This window comes from Chelon labrosus (genome assembly GCF_963514085.1).
Source record: "Chelon labrosus genome assembly, chromosome: 12".
In the NCBI taxonomy this organism is placed as follows: domain Eukaryota; kingdom Metazoa; phylum Chordata; class Actinopteri; order Mugiliformes; family Mugilidae; genus Chelon; species Chelon labrosus.
The window spans coordinates 26,066,133-26,085,447 of record NC_140345.1 but is presented as its reverse complement, the minus strand read 5'-3'; positions in this window follow the sequence as shown (position 1 = coordinate 26,085,447).

The following is a 19,315-nucleotide window of genomic DNA, read 5'->3' as shown; positions in this document are numbered from 1 at the left end:
TTCTTTGAAAACGGAACAGAAACTTGCACTGGAAGAATTCATACAAAAGAAAGACGTGTTTGCCGAGTTTCGCGTTGCTCTGCAAAATACGTCACCCGGATCGATGGTCTGATTGGTGAATGACTATCCAATTGCGTACAGAGTCATTTGAACTATGCCCGTTGTTCACGCCTCTTGTGCAGTAGAAATTACATGGCAGACTCCCCAGACTAAGTTCAAAGATTGAACTTAGTCTAAATATCTTCCCAAGTACTAAATATTACACCAAAGTTATATGGGTGAGTAAACAATCGTATTTTATGCCAGAAATAATGTCCAGGTTGTAAAAAACAGCAGTTCCCCTTTAAGTGTTTTGTTCCTTAATGATCTTAATGCACTGTTATAACTAGTCTTAGTGATTCTTTGTTAAGTTAATGTTCAAAATGAGAACAACCACAATTGTAAATGTTTTAGATGTGTGCAAAACTACTTCGTTGAAGTTAGAATTATCCAGCATAAATTATAACCAACAAAAGAAGAAAGGTTTGTGCGTTGCGTTGAGGGCTTGCCCTGTGAACACAAACCCAATCATGGTCAATTCAACATTTAAAAGTATTTTATCACAAAAAAAGAGCATGTTGCATGAAAGAAACGACATGGTGGGAATTTTCACCTCAACTAAACACAAAAGCTTGGTAAATAACATTTAATGAGGGACATAATGTGTGGATTACATGGAGAGTATCTCAGGGTGGGACATGCAGATATCCTCTGGTTCAATGGATGTTATTGTAGAGAAAAATCACAGAAAACGGAGAGGAAGAAGCCGGCTGAATGTCCAACAGACTGAAACCTATTGATGTATTAAGAAAACTAGAAAGTATTCCAACTTGAGGAGCATTAATTTCTTGCTGTCCTTTGGCTCGCAGATCTTATTTACCTCTAATACATTTCCCCTGAAAACAGTTTGCACGGAACCTCGGATGTCGTGCTTGTACGTAAGAATTTCTCAAAAAGTTCAACTCTAAATCAAGTTCCTTGTCAGTTTAATTGATAAACGTAATGGATTTGCGTTTAATCCTAAATGTTTTGTGCCTGGCTTGAAGGAAAGGAAAAAAAAAAACTGTTCAAAGTTTCTGTTCAATTATTTCCCTGTCAGGGCACACGGCAGACTAATGTAGCCATGGTTGACCGCGGCTAATTCGCCACAGTTTCTGAGCTTTGAATCTGCTCTCAATGTTTCAGCTCAAAGCAATATGAAAGCTTATAAAACCTCTGTCTATCTCCTGCTCGCAGGTCTCCCCCTTCCCTCCATTATGGCGCTGTGCAATCTCAGCTGCGTTTGTGTACCCTAACCCACCGGGCCATCCATCACAGGTGGCGGAGATTGCTGTGGAAACTGGCAGCCATCCTGCCACTTGGCAAAACCCGTTTGAATGGAGCCAAAATGGCCCCTGGCATACCTTGTGATGCTAAAGACTTTTTTTTTTTTTTGCATTTATCTTAAGGCCACCCTGTCCATCATGCTGTAATAGAATAACAAATTTATTTTACCTGGCAAAGCACTGGGCAATCAGGGCGCATTTCATCATAATGACAGAACAGTGTGTAACCAATTTAGCAAACAGTGTGTGGATGCGAATGGGCACGGAGGCAGGCGCTCACACACACACAGGGAGGAGGCAGAGATGTGATGGGTTGGGACCCCTGCCTGAGGCCTGAGTGGGTGGCCAGGCTTCGAGCCAACACCGTGCCCTTTTCCATATTTCATGGGCTTTAAATTCTGCTCATGGCCAATCTAGCAGCCACTGGGTAGTGGCGGTGGGCTGGGAACCAGGCCTGGAGATTTTTTCTATTATGTTTCAAACAACAGGTTTACTGTGGGAGGGTTTCTTATCACCAAGGGCAAAGTATATCAGCACTGCTCGGAGATAGTTTCTGCTTGAGTTCCCGTGTGAAGTTGCAGGGAAGTAGTGAAAGTCAGGGGTCGCTTTCACGTCTGCAGTTTGATTCCTTTGGTCTGGACTACAGAAAGAAAAAAATAATGTGTTCGTTTCTGTTCTTTGCACATGATGTGTGTTGGATTGAGACTAATGTTTGGTTTTGACTGTGCTGGCTATTACGTCAATGGGAATTGAAGAAAACTAGCAAAACAAAGTAAAACCAATCTTAACGAAGACGTCTCGCTTCCTGTATTCATTAAGTTTAAGCTTTCAGTGACGCACCAGACTTGTAGTTCGATGTGCATCTACTTTGCACATATTGTGTCCTGTTGCTTTGAGGTTTAGCATGATGTAGGCCCATTTGCCGAAACAATATACTGGTGCACGGCTTTCCCGGGACATTCCGGCACATGTTACGACCCCGGTCACTAGGGGTAAAGGTTATGGAAACAGGCTCGAGAATTGGATGGTAATTGTTTCATGAGAGCGGATTTGACCAAAACAAACACATGAATATGAAGGAGCAGAAATGGGCAGTGGGTGCTACTCAAAACAATTTTTGACGCTAGCAAAAACAGAGGAGGAAGAAGACGTTTTGACTCCACTCTCAAAAAAACGATCGTCCCTAGCTATCCCCAGTGTCTCGATTTATCCTTCTGTGGATCATATTATAATGTCTGCAAGGGACACGAGTTACCTGGTAATTCTTTCTGATGACCGTGAGCAAGTAATACACCAGGTTTTATGAGAGTCAACATCTGTGTGTAGTCTCATCTCAGTGTCAGCCGTTAAGAGTACTGGAGCGTCTTCTAACAAGGTAAGGGCACTACTTCAATGATAGATTGTTTTAAGTACATTAGGAGCAGTTGCAAAATATTAATTCCTCCTCTTTGGTGCCTCTCCAGCCGGTAGGTGGTGTCTGCTGTGACAATTAGCATGTAGCGCATACAGTATACGATCGGTATGTACAAGGAGAAAGACCGACCTAGAACTTGTTCGTTGTTGAGTTTTCATAATTCACTCTGCATCATCATCACTTACGGCATGTGGGCAATTTAATTAACATCTAAGAACCCGCTGACACCTGTCTCCTTGGCCAGTTAACAAATATGACTGCAGTGCATGTTTGTTTTTGTGGGCCACATGCACATTTGGTCAGTTGATGCCAAAAAAAATGCCTGAAGGAGTATGATCTACACTTTACCGCATCGGCGTCAATCGTATGAGGTATCTCTGGTAATGTTTCTGCAGTTAATTTCATTAGACGGAGAACAGTGGCATTGTTGTCCTTATTGAAGCCCACAGGTGGCTTGCTGATGTAGTTGCAGTGGCTTAGAGATTGCCCATGTGTCTTAGACAGACAGATGCAATCACACCTTTTCAACATCTGTCCACAATCTATCTCAAAGGTGTTTTGAGCTATAAGCCTTCCATCCATCTTGAGTGCTCCTTGGATACATCCTCCATCAGTTTATTTCCTAGCTGGTGTTTCCTAGCTCTTTCTATTTGTTGACTTCTTTTAGTTTTGGGGATTATTCTGGATCACCTTTCGCCAGACTACTTTGTTTGGACTCACTCTGCTTCTACATGGCAGCACTTTATGTTAATGTATTAATACCTTATTTCGCCTTATTTCAACTTATTCGCCCAGTCTCGTCTGTGTGTGTCTTGCGTTTGGGTCCACACTTTGTTAAACTGTGACAGCTCCCCGTTGGATGGTGGAATGGCTCGAGGAATTGCTTGCCCTCACACCTGTATCCAGGCTCTGCATTCCCGTGACTACACCAAACTGACAATTACACCCACTTTCTGCTGCGACTGGTCAGCTGTGCGAAGGTGAGAGCGGTTTAAACTCATCTCGGCTCTCCTTTCTCATGGTTTTCACGCAACTATTTCCGTGGCTTTCCACGTGAACAGCTGAGTTCAGCACTGTGGATGGCTTCTGGGGGAGAGACCGTCTGAAAACTGTAATTAAACAACGACACGCCTCTCCACTGTTTGGAGGACTAACTTTTCAATTCGCCCTCCAGTGTGGCTGTTCAGAACCTTGTAATGAAGACTCCAGACGAAAACTCACGCACTGAAGTTCATTGAAGCCGTATCTGATCACACCCTGGTCTGAATCAGTCACACAGGACGTTAAACTGACTCGCCAGCTCCATATCCAATGTCTGACTGAGCCCGTGTGTGAACAGATCAGGGAACTGTCTGGAGAATTAACAGTCAGCAAGCGGAAACGGCGATGATTTTGCACGGCAACTAAAACGGCATTAATTTCTACCATGATGGCCAGTTTAATCCAGAGTTGGGACATCTTAAAACGGACATCTTATCTCACGTTCTTCATTGGAAGGACACTTTCAGTTCAATAACAATACAAACTCTCTCAAGATGCTTCACAAAACCCGGCCTGAAACCCTCAGAGCAAGCATGAAGACGACGGTGGCTTTTAACAGGAAGCAACCTTGAGCAGAACCCAGCTCATATGAAGGGACCCATCTGCCTAAGGCCGGCTTGGTAGAGGCAGAAAAAGAGAGAGAAGAGGAACGAGATAAACATACACCTGACTAAAGCATGTGTGTACAACTTCTAGACTTGACCGTGTGTCTCGTACAACACGTGGGCATCTAGCCATCCAGGATCGGTGCCAGCCGGTGCAGTGGTTCTGAAGTAGTTGCCAACTAGAACTTCGAGATTTATGAATGAAACAAGACAGGGAGCACATGTAAAGTGAACACATTTTCCTCAGTGTTACAGACCTGAGAAGTGACCACCACCCTTTAGATTGCAGAACTGGACGCTCGGATAATCAAGTTCATCCAATTCATCGGTATCTTTTAGTAGTCTTTTTTTGGTGGACTGTCACATTTTCCTTCAGCGCATAATGTTTGTCATCAAAGTCAAGGAAAAGTCACAAGAGATGCAAGCGTTTCATTCTGAATCGGTAGCAAATGCAGGAGGGCAGCTCTCTCGGGCTTCCACGTGAACTTCCTCTATAGGGACCAATAAGACGGCGCCGCTGCACTTTTGGTTGCACGCCACAAAAAATCCCTGTGACAGTAGCCAGAGAATCGGACTCGTCCTCAGTGCCGAAGCTCACCTCTGACTCCTCCTGTCAGTCCCGCAGTTGTTCCCGTTGCGTGGGACTGATGAGAAGAACACACTTGAACAAATGAAAGGCGCTAAGGGTCTGTATATTTTCATACGGCTAAAATGTCAGACGGCGAGTCAGACATCTCTTCTATCTGACACCGGGGCCGCTGCAGAGACTGCAGAAACACAATTATACTTGAGGCCAAGATAAAAAATAAAATAAGTAAATACATAATAAAGTCATGGCAACGAGGCTGCTGGCAGCATCTGATTGACACCTCAGTCACCAGTGCTGCACGCCTCACATATCTCCAGTTATAGGAACTTGTCTGATATGGACACCTGCAGATTGTCTGCAAAAAAAAAGTTTTTTTCCTGCTACTTTCAGGCTCTAGCACAAGACCTTGTTTCGTTCTATCAATGCAGAAATCAGCTGCAGATTCAATGAGCATCCCTCGTGCGATTATTCCATTACACCCCTGTCTTGAAAACCACGCTCTCTTTATTAACAGTAAATAATTTGCTTGGCACAGTTTGATGTCTTTCAAGGTATCGTCACAATGAAGGTAATTTACAATCCAATATACGACAGCGAGCGGCGGGGATTGAATATAGTGCTGCATACAGAGCGTCAGTCTCTCAGCAAGAGTTTCATGCCAGGGCTGCAGTTTATAAAAGCCAGCAGCAAACGCTCTTATAGAACGTACACAACAGGGCAGGTATGAGGCAACCAGCCGAGTGTGGAGCTCTCCTCTTGTGCCTGCAGAGGGAAGTGTGGCACAGCAGAGCGCTCCTGTCAGCCTGTTTTTCTTTTTTAAGGTGAACCCGGCTTCAGTAATAAGAGCCGATCAGGCATGCAAGTCAGCCACGAGGAGGGAGAGAGAGAGAGAGCGCTTATATAGACAGAGCGACCCCTGAAGAGGCGTCTGGGAGATTTGGGCGCTTTCACACCTTGTTTGCTCCAAGAAGTTACTTGGAACTCTGAAGTGCTCTCTCCCACTTGATTTGCTTCTATTGAGGAAAAAAATAAATAAATAAATAAAAATGTGAGCACCGAAAATTGGAGGAGTCTCCAAAACCGAACTGAAGCCTCGTCCACTGTCCGAACTTGATCTGACTGCGATCGATACGGAGAACATTGGTCACTATATGCTGTCTGTTTATGTAACAACACAATTGGGGGAACATGCAGGGAGAACATGTAGACTCCACACAGAAAGGCCCCAGTCAGCTGATGGATTCAAACCTTCTTGCCGTGAGGCATCAGTGCTAACCACCACGCCACTGTGCCACCCAGAACCCAAATCAAATTTATTAATTTACTTGGGAAAATGTGCCAATATTACATATCTGTGAGGTGCAAAAGTACTTCAGAAAAACAGCTGTATTTACTGTCAGATTTAAGACGACTGTTGCCCTCCACAGGGGTGATCCACCAACAAAGATCAATCCATAATAGTCTGAGAGGTTCTCAGCAGCTAAAGGCCTCTCTCACATTGGCTAACGTTAATGTTCATGAATCCACCACCAGGAGAACACTGAAGAACCATGGCGCTGCTCTCCAAAACGAACATTTCTGCCAGTCTGCAGTTTGATCAACATTATGTAGACAACTAATATGTAAGAACATTTATAAAGTATTATATTATACATTTATAAGTACACATCCAGTGATACTCCTTGATGGCAGCAGGATGCAGCCTGACACAGGCACTCACATAAAAACGCTTAAGGAACAATATCCAACAAAGGTTCAAAAAAGGCAACTGGACTTGTAGAGTATTATTTTTTTTTTTTTTTGAGAAGACGTTTCACCACTCATCCGAGTAGCTTCTTCAGTTCTAGGGGACTGGTGGGAAGTCTGAGGTTTCAATAGGAACTCCTCCTGAACTGAAGAAGCTACTCGGATGAGTGGTGAAACGTCTTCTCAAAAAAAAAAAAAGTCCAGTTGCCTTTTTTGAACCTTTGTTGGATATACCATGACCTGGATGACTGAGAACCTTCACAGGCTTAAGGAACAATTCAAAAAAATATGAAGAACAGCACAAGGTGTTGACCTGGCCTCCAAATTCACTAGATCCCAAACTGATCAAGTATCTGTGGGACCATCCACAGAGACCCCTCCCCTCCAAGCCCCCCCACTAACAACACTGTGTTGCCAAACACCACAGGACACCCTCACAAGGCCCATGTCCATTCTCTGGTGAGTCACTGTTGAAGGCACAAGGGAGACCTACACAATATTGGGATGTTATGCCTGATCAGTGTATATCACAGTTCTATTACAGTAGTACCATAATCTCTATAAAACAGTTTCTATTCAATGAAAAACTCAACAGGTTCAACATTGTGATGATGGCATTATGCGAACTATAGAGACCAGTACATGTTTGGTACTGAGTACCAAAGGGGGGGGGGGGTTGTTGTGTTTCAGGTGTAGTCTGGTTTAGGGAGCACGTCAACCGACTCTGTCATGTCAATTGCGACATGGCGGCATTCTGTGACGTATCCACTCTCCACAGGCACATTAGTCATCTTTCTCTGTCAACACTTGTCATTTCAAGTTCCTTCCGTTCCCGCCGCACACCGGCAAATCCATAGCCCACGAGGGTTAGGAAACCACTTCTTTTACTATGTGCCGAGCAGCTCGGTACGATTCTGTGCTCCCAATCAACCCTGAATATAGATCAGTCTGCAGCCTCAGGTGAACTCAAGTTGAACAAAGCGGCATCTTTCGATGTAAACAACCGTCGACGTCTTATCAGTTTAAATCCCGCGGTGAGGCAGCAAGGGGTACATGTGTTCCAACAACAGTAATTTAGATGCTGTGGATACGCAATACATGTATTCAGATGGTTCCTGACAAGAAATCCTCTCAGCACAGTAAGGTATTGACTCAAAACAAAAGGCTCGCCGTCTCCTTAACAACGGCAAATGAGCGCTCCACGCCGAGAGATGGACCTCTTCGTCACCTCCACCCCCACTACATATGGAGCAGCCATGTGGGCCTGAGAAAGCGCCAAGGTTCCTGATGTAGCTTATATAGTTCCTTGGCTTACATGCAACCTGTGTTATGAAACCTCTCCAGCATGTTACATAAAAAATTCACCTCAATTTGCACCATTTGTTTTTTTGTTTTGTGTGTGTGTGTGTTATGTTTCTGCGCTTCACTGCCAAGGCTTTGATATTTAATTCAAAACACCAAGATCAAAACATGACTTTTTAACATGTACAATAGAACACAAACTTAATTTCAAGTTAATTAACCTATTATGCTTTCATATTTCACATTTCCACATGGGGGTTTTATTTAACATATGTCTTCTTGCTGAATTAGTTTGAAGTTCAGTAACACCTATGCAACTCATTTCACAAAAGCACCAACGCTGACTAAAAAACAGACGAAGCTCCTCAGATTGATCAAGGGTGGTGGAAAGTTTTTGCATCGTAACCACATTTGAAGAGTTTCACATTGCATATAATTTTAGCACGAGTTTGAACTCTATCAGTTCAATACCACCTATTGAACTAGTAGCACAAAGAGACCAACACTGACTATAAAACAGAGTGGACTCAACGGTGGTATAAAGTTCTTTCATTGTAACCAGAAAAACAGGCTAAAGGAAGTTACAGAATTTATTTATCCATTTATTCTTTTGCATTTTTTATGGATTTTTAGCAGTTTTGATGCTACAGGGCCTATAAATGGCCTCTGTAGCTATTTACTAAAATCGCACTTCAGACTCTGCTTGCTTTCCACAGCGTTATTGCTAATTTGATCACTTTCCTAAGAAACCAAACTACGGGGTATGCCGAGGTCATAACCACAAAATGCGCATGCCTTAATAGCACAATAAGAACAAAAAAAACAAAAAAAAAAAACGGTGTTGATTAGTCTTCACGAGACGTTTTCTCAAGGGAACTTGGACGGCAAAAGACTGCTAATCTGTGGAAGTTTGTGAAGCAGAAGATAATTGTAGTTTTGCAAAATTGCCAGACAGTTGTTGTGCCATCGGATGCACTAACCGACGTGGATACAAGCCTGGGCTTTGTTTTGATTTCACAGGTAAGTTTTCTTCTCTCTTTTTTTTTTTTTTTGGTGACCCACTACAGTAGCTTTGAGTCTGAGTTTGCTTCAGCTAAAGTTAGCTAGCTGATGTTAGAAAAGATGTTAGATTAGATTTATGTTATATCCCCTTTACCTCACAATGTAATCATAGCCCTAAAAATGCCCCTGAAACTAGGGCCCCTGCAGGGTAAGACTATTTACTACAACCACACTTCAGATTCTGCTTGCTTTCCACAGGGTTTTTGCTAATTTGATGACTTCTTGATAAACCAAACTACGGGGCAGGCCGAGGACATAATAACAAAAGAAGGTTGCATTTGATTTATGTTGTATCACCTTAACCTAACAACACAATCACAGCCCTAAAATGCTGACCGCAATGTCCCTGAAATTAACATTTAATCTAACATTAGTTTATGTTTAATCGCGTATGTCAGCTAATTAGTACTCCCCTTTGCTTTAAAAATTAAGACTTTCTTGTTCTTCACCTCCCAAACAACAGTATTACTAACCCATCCAGATTAAAAGGACAAATAACTGTCTGGACTTTTGTACCATTTCATCCTGGTGCCAGTGTAAGGTGAGGGATTCTGAATGTGACACAGAATGTATGGATCGCAGGAGCTCAAAACTTGTAGTTTGTCTTTATATCATATTTTTTCTTCACTTGAGAGGTGTTTTAAATACTCTTGGCTTGAAATTGAAGGGAAATGAACCGTCATTTGTGGCGTCTCTGTGGGGAGTCCGGTATGAGCCGCCATGTTGGACTAATACTTTGCCCTCCTGAAAACTATGAATTAATATCACAGTAAATTCAAAGGGGATACATTCTGTCCTCCTCCGTTCTAAATTTATTCTGAATCTAGTTTCTTGGAAAAGGTGGGAGAATTGTCAGACTGTGAATAGCACATCCCTCCAATCAGGTGCAGGAAGGGGGTCATGCTGACTTCTGAGTGAAATGTTACGCCAATAATACATTGTAATCACGAGAGAGACGATAAGACACACAGTTATGCAGAGATATGGATGATGAAAGTGGCCTGGACAAAGGACAAATAAGTTTATCTGCTATACTCTGTGACGCTCATCCCTCTACTAACCCCCCCTCCCAACCCACTCTCACTCTCTTTGATAAGTGTGCTTAATGCTGATATGAAATTCTCCCCACATCTCCCACCCGAGCCCAAAGGCATCGGGCAACAGGACACAGTGTCACTGCCGCAGCAGAAAAACCGTTAAGCAGATTTACTTGCACGCTTGCTGGTGAGGAAAGGAGGGAGGGAGGGAGGGGAAGGAGGAAAAAAAACATGACATTTTTCCCTCACCGACCGTATGAGAGACATCTCTTTTTTTGCCCTTACCGAATAAACGGTTTATAAATGTAAAATCATGTTTCCTCTCTGGCGGTAGCCCAAGGACCAAGCTTCCCTGAATAACGTGATGCCAACAGCGGGGCCTGAAGGGCAGCGAGGAGAATGGGCTGAAAATATCAAAGACAGAGGTTACGGTCTGCTGAGGCTCAACCTGCTATCTCTTCCATGATTTTAAAAACACCAAGGAGGGAGGCGACAGCCTAAATTCTGATGTTTCACTCTTAGTTACCGTAGTGGTGGGCCTAAGAGACGGCAAATCTGTCCATCTGGCCCCGACCAAGATACACTATCGAGGCAGCCGCTGGCCAGATTGCTATGGAATTAGCTGTTGTCCCCGGAGGATGATTCCTAATAATTAAAGTCACCTCTGAGTTTTAGTCGAGCGCTATCTCTACAACGAGTTTCCGATGAATGAACAGAACTTCCCTGTTCACATCATGAAATCAGATGGCACGAAGAACAAATAATGGCAGATGGCTCGGAATTTTGTAAATTCATGCTTCACGGAGGATCAAATCTTCACTCAGCATTGATTCAGCATAGAGTTTTATCCAAAGCTCTAATATTCACAATAAGTACTTAGCCTCAGTTCTTATATGAAGGAGTATGTTAACACACCATTTCATTGCAAGGTGTGTTATTGTAAAAATAAAACTGTAAAACTGACTATGGCTCGTGACTATGGCTGTCAGAAGCAGTCATTCGTGTCATTTGCTCTGCTTTTCTGTCTATCTCTGCGTAAAGCCCGCCCAGACAATTTGATTTTTCCAAAGCATAAGCAGTTCCCTGCTGATTATGCTGATTATTCAGTATTTAGGATGTTGACAATAAGGAAACAGCTCAATGGATCACTAGAGATGGAAACCATTCATTGTACAGGTAGCATACACAATGAAAATTTGAAGTTAGGGAATTTGTTCATTCATTTCTTCTGGTTCTTTTGAGATTTTGATGCTACAGGGCCTATTAATGGCCTCTGAACCTATTTACGAGAACTGCACTTTAGATTCGGCTTGCTTTCCACGTTATTGCTGATTTGATCACTTCCTAATAAACCAAACTACGGGGTAATCTGAGGTCATAATCACAAAATGTGCACGCCTTAATAGCAAGATAAGAACAAAAAAAAAAAAAGCGGTGTTGATTAGTTTTCACGTGACATTGTCTCAGGAGATCTTGGACGGCAAAAGACTACTAATCTAAAGTTTACGAAGCAGAAGATAACTGTAGTTTTGGTTACTGTAGAGCATCAAGGCAGGTGTGCACATTTAAATCAAATCAAATAGGACATGACAACAGTTTATTTATGAACAGCAGATGGATCATACACATTCCTGAGATAACTTTTCCACCAGTGCATTCGAGAGGACAGTACTGGTAACTGTTGTTATGGTAATTCAAGTACAGTGAGATAAAGCCATTACTTGAATGGTATACTGTCGTGTTTGGATGTATATACAAGAATAATTAATTCCAGGAACTACATTTATGGACACTTTTAGTTTGCTAAATGCTAATCCGTTATACACTCTTCTGTCCACTGTTTAAATATGTGTCAGTAAAAAGTCTGCAGAGGGCAATAACTTCATGAAGCGCTTGGATGAGACTATGTTAACTTCATAGGTAGCTTACCACAGTGATGGAGGCGCCATAACTAGCACGCTGATGCACCTACCCACCTAATTTGCAGCTACAGGGCTCTTGTGGCAGCTTGCTAGTTTTGGTAGGCTACTGTCAACTGCCTGCGATCAGACAGGCAAACGCCCCTCATCCAATCCAAAGAAAAGACAGGGATGCACATTTTGAAACCCCGTACAAAGAGATCATGTCATGCACCATATTCAAACTACATCTTAACACGTCAAATACCGTTCTGGTCTTGTCACATTTCGTCATAGTTTTTTATCACCATATATTAGCTTGTCAACGTCTCGCCTTAGTCACCGGAAAAATGGTTGCTAGCGAATATTTTTTGTCATAGTTTTTCAAAATGAACACTGGTGTAAGTTAATATATATTTTCTTCCACCATATTAAATTGTTGAGATAAAGAGGTTCTATTCATGTTCAGGACATAGAGTACATAAACTTAGCTCCATTTACTGCGTAGCATATACTGTGTTACAGTTAGCCGTTTGACAAAACATACTGAAATTAAAAATAATATGAAGGTTTAAAGTGCAGACTCTAAATAAAGGTGTCCGAATGACAATAGTTTTTATACAGTCCCTCAAAGGAGGTTGCACATTTGACTCAAAAGCTGCATCATGGACAGATGTGGGATATTCCTTCATTATTTCTTCCTTCGCCTGCATTAATGATTACGTTCTTAAGTGTAACAGAGAATTTACATAGCCACAGATTAGCAGGAACCTGAAACCTGAACTGGAGAATAATCAGGTTAAAGTGGAACGTCAGACTCCGAATGTTGCCGAAGGCCGATATTCTCATTATGTTGAGTGAGCCAGCCGGCGCCGTGTGATCAGCCATCATACGATTACGTGATGCACTTGTGATTACCAGGGTTAATAGCGAATGCTTTTTCAAATACACCATCCCACAATCCTCATCAGATTGTTTCTGATGAGGCTGTTAAAAGTCTTATTGTCTGTCAACTGGAATGATTTATCTGGTGGTGTTTTCCTACTACACCTGTCTCCACTGAAGGGTAAACCTACGTGAATAGATTGTCCCGAGGATACATTAAAAGGACAGACACGCTACGCTCTGGGCTATTTTTTCCTCTCTCTTCCTACTGCGCCAGGTGTGGTATTCAGATTCCCCTTGAAAGCTGTCCTCTGTTATGCCCTGAGCTTTTTCTTTTTTTTTTCTTTTTTTTTCTTTTTTATACGAATTCATTTTTGATGAAATGATCTCCTGTGCCAAAGCACATAAAGTGCAGCTGGGAGGTGACAGTCTAAGGGGGGATTTGAATGTGCTGCCGAGGTTGGATGCTAATATTCTAATTTCTGTCTCTTGTCAGAACATGTGGAATAATGTGATGATACTCAAGGACGCCGTGTCCAAAAAAAAAAAATAATTCAATTGCTAGACCTCGAGGGTGCTCAGTGCCTTCCCGTGCATTGTCTTCAGACATGTTTTGACAAATATGCTATAGTGGCATGATTCATTCATTCATTGATTCATTCATTGTCTTGTCCTCTGGAGGGTTGCAGGGGGTTCTGGAGCCTATCCCAGCTGTCATCAGGCGAGAGGCGGCGTACGCCCTCTGGACAGGTCTCCAGTCTATCGCAGGGCTAACTAGTAGCATGATGCATATTAAACTATAGTAATTCTGTGTACTTCATTTTTTAAAAGCAGATTGAACCAGAGGCGGCACAGTGCAGTGGTGGTTAGCAGTGATGCCTCACAGCAAGAAGGTTCTGTGTTCGAAATACTTCAGCCAACTGGGGATTCTGTGTACAGTTTGCATGTTCTCCCTGTGTCTGCGTGGGTACTCCCAGGTACTCCAGCTTCCTCCTACCATCCAAAGATATGCTGGTTAGGTTCATTGGTCTGTCTCTCTGTGTTAGCCCTGCAATAGACTGGAGACCTGTCCAGGGTGTACCCCGCCTCTCGCCCAATGACAGCTGGGATAGGCTCCAGTCCCCCCTTGCAACCCTCCAGAGGACAAGCGGTTACAGAAAATGAATGAATGACTCAATCATGTAGGATATTTTGAATAACAGTGCATTTAATTTGCACGTACACCAGTGACAAACCATAATATGATTGGGAGGCATGACCGTATGTTTGGATGCAACACAGTTTAGCTGCAGCTTAATGGTATTTTTTTAAAAGATGAACAATCACCTTCAGTAAGACTTTAGATTCAGTATGTTATTGCCATATGAACATAGCTGATTTTTTTGTCTTGGCTTATATTAACAGAATTAACAGAACGCCTCACAAAAAGTCCTACTTTTAATAATCCTCTGTCTTTCCTTTCAGTGCCGTCATTGGGTGCATTTGTCCAAACGTTCCAATCTCAGCTCATCCCAGCCGGACCACTGTAATGTGCAAAAATGTTCGACTTTGTCGTGCCAACATTAGCAAATTTAGAAGAGTGGTCTCAATGAGAAATGACGGTATCATAGCTGTGATGATGATCTGCAGACAAGTTACAAATAGAACTGCTCACTAAAAAGACACAAACAGAACACTAGCACCAGTGTAATCAAAGACCAAAAAGGGTCTAAAGAGTTGTTTAGTATTTTATAGCTTTCGTATTTCGGGGTTGTTGTTTTGAGGCGTACTATACTGTGTGTACAGTACATGCTGTAGTATATAATGTCGTACTTATTAGTACTCATAGAATCTACAGTTATGGTCGGCTACAGAGCCATTAGGACAGTTTCTTTTAAAAAAAAAAACATCTCCTAATTCAAATCCTCATCTGAAAGATTCAATATCGATTCATATCATTGGATTGATTTTTATTTATTTTTATATATATGTGCATTTTCCTGCAACCTTTCATTATCAATGTCACTGAGATCCAAACCAGAAGCTTCATGTCTGAGAGCAGCACCGTCAGACCTGAAAGATGATTGGATTTAAACGGCGTGACGACGGAGAAGAGCTTGACAAATTAAAGCCACGTGCGAGATTTGAAACTCGAGGTAAATTATGGTGGAAAATCCCACAAATCTCCAGAACCACTGACACATTCTGGGAAACCCTCTTTCACAAATAAGCAAAATTGTTCCGAAACTGAAACATCTCTAAATGAATCGGATCGAATCTGGACCTTGTGAATCAGATTTGGGGACAGGGAGTCTGTAGTGAGTGACACCCAGCCCTGAAGACCAGTGTTAATAGTGAGATCTATGGGTCTATGGGATACCAAATATACAGTTTAGAATCAATGAAACGTCAATGTGGGACAACAAGGTCGAAGGTCAGTGAACCTGCCTGGGAGGGATGACATAAGCCATTCACATTTGATTGTGTATTGATTTTACTATTAGTTTTTATTATTATTAATATTATTGCAGTCTCAATATAGATAAACATTTTACATCAAATATGACACCCAGTTTAACCTTGTTCCAAATTATGTTTCCAATTTTGGTAATTGCCCATCTCAAAATGATCCAGTTAGTATTGATTATAAATAATATATATTGGCAGCCAATTGGGGGATTATTTTATGGATACTAAATCAGATTAATGTTTTCCTGGTCATATAGCTAAAAGTAATGTCTATGTACCTACTTTACTAAAAAACAAATATGCTTTTTTTATTTTTTTTCTACTATGTACCCATTTTTATTTATTTATTTTTTTGATAAAATTTTAAATCAAAGATACATGACTCACACCATTAGACCGACAATAGTCGCACATTTTTGAGTCACCACCGCGTCCATTATGTTTTAGTGCCACTTGGAAACACGTGCAGCTTTTCTGCATTTGCAGTGGTTTTATCTTTTTCCCTGTCTGTGCTGCGGAATGATGGAGGTTTTTTCTTATTATCATTACGACTATTATTTGCCTGTGTTTTCTCTATCAGGGTCACCATAAAAATTAGCCACTTATACGTGAATGGACACCAGCTCATGCATTCTGCTCGCCGTGAAGAGTCTCAGTTATTATTTACCCTGATACCTACCATTATACGCGCACTTTCATAGATTTCATAGATTATAGCTCAAGGATTTGTTGCACTACATTTGAACAGCAAGCGGACTGAAAAACCACTCAGAGACTGCCGTTAACTTCTGCCGAGTCCACCACAACTTGCCATCACAGCTGCAGCCGGGAAGCCTCGGCGGAGCTCACACGTACAGTACATCCAGTCTCGGAGGAAGGCTAAATTAACCTCAGAACCGGAGAGAGAAGCCGATAACGATGACAGACACCAGGGTCTCCTGGTCCTCCGGGGGGGGGGGGGGGCTACACAGAAAAGTGTGATGTGCCGAGATTCACAGCAAACTGATTTAGTGGTATGTGAGGGAAGGGTGTTTGGATGTAAAGAGTGGAGGCGAGGAGGGAGACGTGGAGGCGAAAAAGCACATTGTCAGATACTATCACTCTCCCCAAAGGAACAACGTCAAGCCCCTCAACACCTGCCTGATCGCTGACGATGACATTTATCCGTGCTGCTATGACTAAAGCGCGGGCCAGACGACCCTGTCTGAACACCAATCATCTGCCTGGCCCATCTCGGCTGCAGTGCTGAAATGAAGCTGTCACTCGCGCCGCGGCTCTTTCATTGTGTGTCACTCTGCAGGGAGAGATTGATGCTCTTCCCCCTTTCTTTTTTTTCTAGCTCCTATTCAGAACTCGGCTCCCGCGGTGGGATTAGCTGATTTGAAATGTTGATGAAGTTCAGACAGCTCCAACTGGGCACCGAGATACGTCTTCATTATGCCGCAAAGTACTCCTAAAACATTATCATTATCCTTCAAACTGCTGGATGGCAAGCTGCAGCCCAGAGCTGGACTGCCACGCGAAGGCTTGTCATTTTAAAAGCAGACTGCGACGGCATGTGTCAGGCTTCTGCTCGCTTTCATGCAGCCATATGCCGCTGAAGTAGCTCGTGAATGTGTTTTATAATCTGTCCACAAAAGTTTCATCAGTAGATTTTGCACAAGCAGAGTGGCGTGTTCATCAGGAAGTACACAAGACACTATTAAACAATAACAAGCCAATGTGATTATTATATATTATTATATGTGACTATTAAACAGTGCTCTATAAAAGTATTTGTATCCCTTTTAAATTTTCTACATTACTGGCCAGGGCGGCTTGCCATCACTGATAGACCAATAAATCTTAAATTATACCAGCAAATTTGAAAACTGTTGGCTTTTGAGGGGGTGGAAGAACCTCAGTTTTGTCACTGTTGAGTTTGAGAAAGTTGGAGGAAAACCAAGTCTTGATTTCCTGGAGGCAGCCACAGAGGGAGGTGGGAGAGAGGGTGGAGGTGGGGTTGGGCCCAAGACCACAAGACGTGCTACAAATGAACGGTTAAAGAAGAACAAAATTAATTTTTTGGAACCGCCAAAGTCAAAGTCCTGACCTTAATCCAATGGAAATGTTGTGGAAGGACCTGAAGCAAGCAGCTGATGTGAGGAAACCCACCAACATCTCAGAACTGAAGTGGCTGTTACGGAGGAATGGGCTAAAGTTTCTCCAAGTCGCTCTGGGTGGCAGATCAGCAGTTACCGGAAACATTTAGTCGACGATATTGCTGCACAAGGAGGTCACAGCAGATACTGAAAACAAGGGTTCGCTTACTTTTGCACAGATATGTACAAATGTGTTATGAGGCCAACTGTCGCCCTCTGTGGGTTTGCATTTGTGTTTGTGTGGCTGTCTCCATTTTGCCTCAGGTGTGCGTTGTTGAGCTGCTGCTGGTCGTTATGTTGGGGCTGGGCTGCCTTCTCACCCACATTTCATTGTCCAATCAAGCTGAACCCTTCTTAAGGATTTTCTACTCTCCCACTCACCGCCAGTTCTTCAGTTACCTCTGTGGTAGTAACACTGGAACCAAGCAATCAACGTTTCTTCTATTTCTAAAGTGCTCAATCTACCAAACCGTTTTGCCAGCCTGCTCCTGTAGTTTCTTTTTGGAACTCCAGCTCCAGCTTTTGAGTCATTTTTTATGCAGAAATGTCGAAAAAATTCTGAGGGGGCAAACATTTTCAAGCAGCACTGTATACATACAGCATATATCATATATATCATCTCAAATTTGAAACATAAACGTGGAGAATCATCACAAGAAGCTGAAGCTCCCTTTGCCTTTGCACATCTTTGCAGTGAGATCAAGCTCATTGTCTCATCTGTCCAGCAACAACTTTACCGTTTTAATCCAGTCTTACCATGCTACATGTTTTTGACCACAGCATGCAGCTCTTAAAAAAGCACTGTGCACAAACTGCTTAACCCCGCCAGCGTTGCCAGATAATTATCGTATTTATACGATAGTTTCGGGGCCTATGCGATATAAATGAATAAAGAAGTTGTTTTATTCAAATGGCCAAGCCTCTGTGTTTATTGCAGTTCCATGCAGAGGAACTTTGTGTTTGAAGTTGTTATTGTGCAGGCTAAAATATATTTCACAGCTACTGACATTGATGTTTCCTGAAGGAGATGGTGGAGACCAAAACCGAGGAACAGATAAACTCGCATTAACTGGGAGAAAAAAGGCACAACTCCAACTGAATTATGTTTTGTAACCGCTTGATGTGAAAATAGGGAACTGTTTGACATATAAGTCCAACAGACATATCGGGCAATATTATATCTGGCCCCAAGTTAAATTCTTTTCTTATTTGTGCATGTGAAATTGCCAACTAGTTCATATATTCAAAACAAGACAAAAGTGACGCTGCAGTTTGCTTTTTTCCTTAAAGTGAAACACTGTCATATAAAACATATTTGGAACTTGACTCTGTGTGGTCAGAGAGCGGGCCGACCTCATCAGAACGGGGATCCATCTGAAATATCACCCGCATCGCATCAGCGATACTAAAGACACGACTTTATATGACGCTGTTGTGTTTGTGCATCCACGAAGCCTCAAAAGTTAAGTCGAGAGACATTATGATTCCAAACACACATACCCAGGTAAAAGGAACAAACAAGTCCATATAAGCACCTAGTAATTGGGTAGCATTCAATATCCTGCAGCAGCATGGGGGTACTGTGACAAAATACTAATAAGCTTTTGGAGGTGGGAGAAGTAGACAGAGCTTGTCTGAGTTTCTAGTTACTAACATTTTTTTTTTACCTTTTTCAATTCAGCTGCTTCTATCTGAGGTACCCGGCTGTCTTAAATGGTACTGTAAATGGTCGGGGCATTTCATTTCTGTTGGTATAAGATAAAACGATCAGACTCACTCCCAA